The 6547-nt window shown below is 44.0% G+C and overlaps 1 long non-coding RNA gene across 1 annotated transcript in view; it reads left to right on the forward strand.

Moving 5' to 3' along the window:
• The window catches only part of LOC118240692, a 23424-nt gene extending 22820 nt beyond the window's left edge, over nt 1–604 (forward strand). The window contains exon 3 of the long non-coding RNA XR_004775566.1: nt 284–604. This is a non-coding gene — a long non-coding RNA (uncharacterized LOC118240692). The remainder of the gene's footprint in view (nt 1–283) is intronic.
• Nucleotides 605–6547: the final 5943 nt, after the last annotated feature.

Here is a 6547-nt window from a genome sequence, read left to right on the forward strand (position 1 = left end):
AGTTACTCACACTAACACAGAGTTACTACCACTTTAACACAGTTACTCACACTGTGACAGTTACACACACTAACACCGTTATTCATTCTTTAACACAGTGACTCACTCTTTAACACAGTGACTCAGACTTTGAGGAGCTGGGATCACTCTTCCCGACAGGTTGGGGAGTCTGTATTTTAATCTGGATTTTAAACTGTTAATATTTAATCAGAGGTAGCTGATGACATAACTAGCCTAACATACTTAAGAAAGGTTATTGGTCTTTTTCTTTTGTACATTTCAGCTTGGCAGAGCTGCCGTTCCCTCGCAGGGGCCGCGTGACCACGAACACGCCAGCGTCAGTGGTACGGCCTGCTGTGTGCAGGGGGACTCACGTGTATTATTCATAACCACGTCCCCCCTGGGACAGCATACACCTGCACAGGATTTAGTGTTCGGTGTTTGTATGTATTTAAACCCCTGTCAGTGTGTGCTCCCTTGCTGGTCATTGTCGCTACGTTTGTGTTAATGTCTATCTCTGTAACGTTAGTGTGTGTAGTCCCTTGTTAAAGTGTATGTGTTCTTCATTTAATGTTAAATGTATAGTCATGTGTACTGTAGATGTTATGTGTGAGTGCCACCTGTGTGGTATGTGTGTAATGTTAATAAACGTCTTGCACTGTTGAGGAAGTCTGTGTGTCCTGCCCCCTCCGTCTCACTAGATGTCTCTTCTTCTCTTCCAGTTCAGGTCAGATCTCCTCATTCTCTCACCCTCTCAGTTTTCCCTCACTCACTCTCCCTCAGTTCTCGTTTATACTTTCAGCCCTGTCTCCTCTCTCCCTCTCTCTCTCTCTCTCTCCCTCTCTCTCTCTCCCTCTCCCTCCCCCTCTCTCTCTCTCTCCCTCTCCCTCTCTCTCCTCTCTTTCTCTCTCTCCCTCTCTCTCTCTCTCCCTCTCCCTCTCTCTCTCCTCTCTTTCTCTCTCTCTCTCTCTCTCTCTCTCTCTCTCTCTCCCTCTCTCTCCAATCACTCTCTCTCTCTCTCTCTCTCTCTCTCTCTCTCTCTCTCCCTCTTTCTCCCTCTTTCTCCCTCTCTCTCCCCATCTCTGTATTCTCTATTGATAAAATTCAGTACACCTCCAATGTTTCAGTTCTGTCTCCTCACTCTGCTCCCACATGGCAGTGGGAGCTCTGGAACTGATCTCCACACTACGTGTTATGTAAGACACATCTCTGCTCCTAACCCCTAAACCCCTCCTCTTCCTCTGTGCCACTCTTCATCTGTGCTGAACTGCCTGCCCCTTTAACAGAAGCTCTTGCATAATTCAATATTTTAAGTGAAAAACAATGCACCCTACCCACAATGCACCCTACCCACAATATGATCCCAGGCACTGAGAACACTGTAGCATGTGAGAGCAGGCTGGCCCAGACATGGAGCTGATTATTAGTGTCGAGATGAATGGGGAATGACTGGAAAGACTAACAAGTAAACCCGAAGACCTTATCAAGAGAAGAGACTGACACACACACACACACACATAGAGCTGAAAAGCAGGTTTTCCCCTGCTCTCCAGGGCATATCGATGGCACAGAGCTTCCTGTACTGTTAATTAGGGGTGAGGCTGTTTAAACTTGTCTAGATGATGAGCGTTCATCACCTCTGAGTCAGACTCTCTCTGTTATTACAGCTCTGAATGCATCTCAGTACCAGCATAGCCTCCAGCTACACAGCCAAGGCTGGCTTCTGTGATCTGAGCTCACCGCTGCTCAGGCTGTGGAAGAATGTAGATAGGACTGTCTGCTGCGACTACGCTGACTTTGTGTGGGGTGAGTGGAGCAGATCGCTGCCACTCTATCCTGGAGGAGATGCAGGGATCGTTGGAGCAGGTCTGCCTTTATCCTGGAGGAGATGCAGGGATAGGTGGAGCAGGTCTGTGTTTATACTGGAGGAGATGCAGGGATAGTTGGAGCAGGTCTGCCTTTATCCTGGAGGAGATGCAGGGATAGTTGGAGCAGGTCTGCCTTTATCCTGGAGGAGTTGCAGGGATCATTGGAGCAGGTCTGTGTTTATCCTGGAGGAGATGCAGGGATAGTTGGAGCAGGTCTGTGTTTATCCTGGAGGAGATGCAGGGATAGTTGGAGCAGGTCTGTGTTTATCTTGGAGGAGATGCAGGGATAGGTGGAGCAGGTCTGTGTTTATCCTGGAGGAGATGCAGGGATAGGTGGAGCAGGTCTGTGTTTATACTGGAGGAGATGCAGGGATAGTTGGAGCAGGTCTGCCTTTATCCTGGAGGAGATGCAGGGATAGTTGGAGCAGGTCTGCCTTTATCCTGGAGGAGTTGCAGGGATCATTGGAGCAGGTCTGTGTTTATCCTGGAGGAGATGCAGGGATAGTTGGAGCAGGTCTGTGTTTATCCTGGAGGAGATGCAGGGATAGTTGGAGCAGGTCTGTGTTTATCTTGGAGGAGATGCAGGGATAGGTGGAGCAGGTCTGTGTTTATCCTGGAGGAGATGCAGGGATAGGTGGAGCAGGTCTGCCTTTATCCTGGAGGAGATGCAGGGATAGTTGGAGCAGGTCTGCCTTTATCCTGGAGGAGTTGCAGGGATCATTGGAGCAGGTCTGTGTTTATCCTGGAGGAGATGCAGGGATAGTTGGAGCAGGTCTGTGTTTATCCTGGAGGATATGCAGGGATAGTTGGAGCAGGTCTGTGTTTATCCTGGAGGAGATGCAGGGATAGTTGGAGCAGGTCTGCCTTTATCCTGGAGAAGATGCAGGGATAGTTGGAGCAGGTCTGCCTTTATCCTGGAGGAGATGCAGGGATCATTGGAGCAGGTCTGTGTTTATCCTGGAGGAGATGCAGGGATCATTGGAGCAGGTCTGTGTTTATCCTGGAGGATATGCAGGGATAGTTGGAGCAGGTCTGTGTTTATCCTGGAGGAGATGCAGGGATAGTTGGAGCAGGTCTGCCTTTATCCTGGAGAAGATGCAGGGATAGTTGGAGCAGGTCTGCCTTTATCCTGGAGGAGATGCAGGGATCATTGGAGCAGGTCTGTGTTTATCCTGGAGGAGATGCAGGGATCATTGGAGCAGGTCAGCCTTTATGCTGTGGTACATTCAGAAGTGGACAACCAATGATTTGATCTCTAACCTCTAACCCCAATCCCAAGAGCATCACAGCTCCTAAATTGCTCCACACACAAACGCACACACGCACGCACACACACACACACACACACACACACACACACACACACATGCACGCACATACACACACGCACACATCCTCACACTTACATCAGGTGCAGCAGGCATTATCTAATATCACTACGAGTAAATGAATTGTACGCACTCTGCATTAAGACCCAGGATTAATGCAGAGTTACTGACACTAACAGAGAGTTACTCACACTAACACACATACTAACACAGTTATTCACACGAACACCGTTACTCACACTAACACACTCACACTAACACAGAGTTACTCACACAAACACAGTTACTCCACTAACACAGTTACTCTCACTTTAACACAGTTACTCACACTGTGACAGTTACACACACTAACACCGTTATTCATTCTTTAACACAGTGACTCACTCTTTAACAGTGACTCACTCTTTAACACAGTGACTCACTCTTTAACACAGTGACTCAGACTTTGAGGAGCTGGGATCACTCTTCCCGACAGGTTGGGGAGTCTGTATTTTAATCTGGATTTTAAACTGTTAATATTTAATCAGAGGTAGCTGATGACATAACTAGCCTAACATACTTAAGAAAGGTTATTGGTCTTTTTCTTTTGTACATTTCAGCTTGGCAGAGCTGCCGTTCCCTCGCAGGGGCCGCGTGACCACGAACACGCCAGCGTCAGGTTGGCATCAGCCTTCTGTTACTGCCAGAAAGAAATGACGTCATAGTTTATTTAATGGTTTGTTGTTGTGTGCAGCCCATGTCCAGGGGTCAGGGGTCAGGGGTCAGGGGGTACTGTATGTCAGTCATAATGAGAGTAGTGTGTTGGTGTATTTTGAAGCATTGATGACTGACTTTACACTACAACTATTTATAGAATATTCATCAGTTTTTGCAATAAACTGAATTTCAGTATTTTTGATAGCCACATCATAGAAAACATTATATTTCAAATAATAGTTATAGATCCAGATGGGTCGTGACTGTGGGGGTAATGGCTGTCTGTCTGTCGTTCTGTCTGTCTGTGTGTGTGTCTGTCTGTCTGTCTGTCTGTGTGTGTGTGTGTGTGTCTGTCTATCTGTCTGTCTGTCTGTCCTCTTTGTCTCCCTGCAGGCGAGACGCCTCCTACTCCAACAGTAATTAAACAAAAAAGTAGATGCCATAAGTGAAAATATGAATTAGTTTCTGCTCAGAGATGTAGCTGAATAAAGTATAAGACCTACCACGCCCCATCCTGGACTCACTGCGCCCCTTAATGCTTTAATTTTAAAGCATTAATGACTATGACTGACTTCACAATACAACTATTCATAGAATATTCATTACTGTTTTTGCAATAAACAGAATTTCAGTATTTTTGATAGCCACAACATAGAAAACATTATATTTCAAATAATAATTACTATTTCAAAATAATTGTATAGCTAATTGTGGCACAGTTAGAACCATAAGTGTGCTGCTCTTGATTGCCACACTCACACAAAGATGTCACACGTCTCAACACTTTTGGACAAACAACTTTATTTCTGATTATGCATCTATACACTGTACATTTCGCTCACTGTGCTTAATAAGCAAACGCAACCTCATAGAGTCCTTTATCTTACAGTCTATATGCAGAGAGAGAGGGAGAGAGAGAGGGAGGGAGGGAGGGAGAGAGGGAGGGAGGAATTGAAACGGCGTAGGTTAAAGAGGAAGATGTTTTTGGTCATATTGTGTCTGCTGCAATAATAAAGAAGAAAAACTTTGTACCAGGAGTGTCGTAAAAGCAAAAGGTTTCAGCAGCAGTGCTAAGCGGAGGCTGGTGAAACACGCGTTTTCGACGGGGGTGGCGACATGCGTGGATGTGGCCGGAGTCAAAATGAGAATTCTGTAATAACACTGACGACTCGGAAAGTAAAAGTCCTTTATACAGATTCCACTTGAAATAAAAAACAGAATCAAAGAGCAGTGAAAACATTGCACAGAGGGCACATGTTCACAAACAGGACAGCCAAGCGCACTACAAGAACTGCTCACACCTTTTCTTTCAGCTAACGCACTCCATTCAAAACAAGACAGCTATTGTATATTTTTTTCTGAGAAAAAAATGGTAACAAGATAAATTTATAATACAATATTGTAAATAAAAAACATATTTACACTGATGAATCTGTATTTGTTTAATTCTTACACCATCTAAGTCTGCTTATCTAGAACATGTACTGTTATTGCTCTGTTAATCTCTTAGATCAGCAAAAAATGGCTTTCTTTGTGTGGTTTTTTTTTTAGAAATATGCACATTTTCAGCATTTTTTGGGAGCACCAAAATTCTTTGTGAAATTCTCCCTTTTTGTTTTTTGTAAAAACCCACAAAAGTGAAGTACAATCAGAGTGAAAAACAAATACAAAATAAAAGCCCACAGCGCAACATACAAAACCGCACAGCCCGTCTCTCCTGACAGCTGGTCTCCCCTGACAGCTGGTCTCTCCTGTCTCAGTGGGGCTTTGCTTTGGCGCCCACTGTACTTTTTTTTATAGTCCTGAGGAAGAGGAGTCTTCCTCACCCCTACAACACACTCTAATGTATATATGTCACTTTAGTATATTTTATGGGTTTGATCATTCCTAAAAAAGAGGAAAAATATTTGACATACATGTCTTGATAAGAATATTTGCAAATGATTAAAAAGCTCAAATCGAAATGCATGAATATTTCCAGTGGCATTTGGTGCAATGAATTTTGCAAGGCAAATTTATTTATTTATTGGAATAAACCGAAATATCAAAGAAATACTGACAAAAAAATGGCATCAAAATCTTTCAAAGGAGCTGCAGTTTACATTTAACCAATGGGGGTAAAGTTCATTCTTAGAAAAGAAGGGGGTGTGTAGATGTGCAAAGAAATGCACCTCAGAACCACCCCCAGTGTGAATGGGACTGGCTGCTGTTGCCGAGAGACAGCTGTATTGATAAGAGTCCCACTGTCTGTGGAGCGCCACCATAACACGTACTTCCTCTACGTCTTCCTCCACGTCTGGAACCTAAGAGCCAGCCTACAGGCACTTAAAGGTTAACCAGCATTAAATATGCACACTGAATTTGCTTTTAGCCTAAGAGTGTTGTGTGTGTGTGTGTGTGTGTGTGTGTGTGTGTGTGTGTGTGTGTGTGTGTTCATGTGCTGATACATACTAGTTCAACTCTTATTTTGAAATTTTGTTTAGAGAGGCTTTGTTTAAAAAGACAGATTTGCTGTACATTACATAACACAACATAAAAAATGACATAAACACTATTAATGCCCAATAATAATTATATGAATGACAGACCGTTTTCTCTTTAAATTTCATGCATATGAAAGAAAACACAAGATTTCTTTTGAAAAACAAACACAAG

Source organism: Electrophorus electricus, chromosome 23, assembly GCF_013358815.1.
Source record: "Electrophorus electricus isolate fEleEle1 chromosome 23, fEleEle1.pri, whole genome shotgun sequence".
Taxonomy (NCBI): Eukaryota; Metazoa; Chordata; class Actinopteri; order Gymnotiformes; family Gymnotidae; genus Electrophorus; species Electrophorus electricus.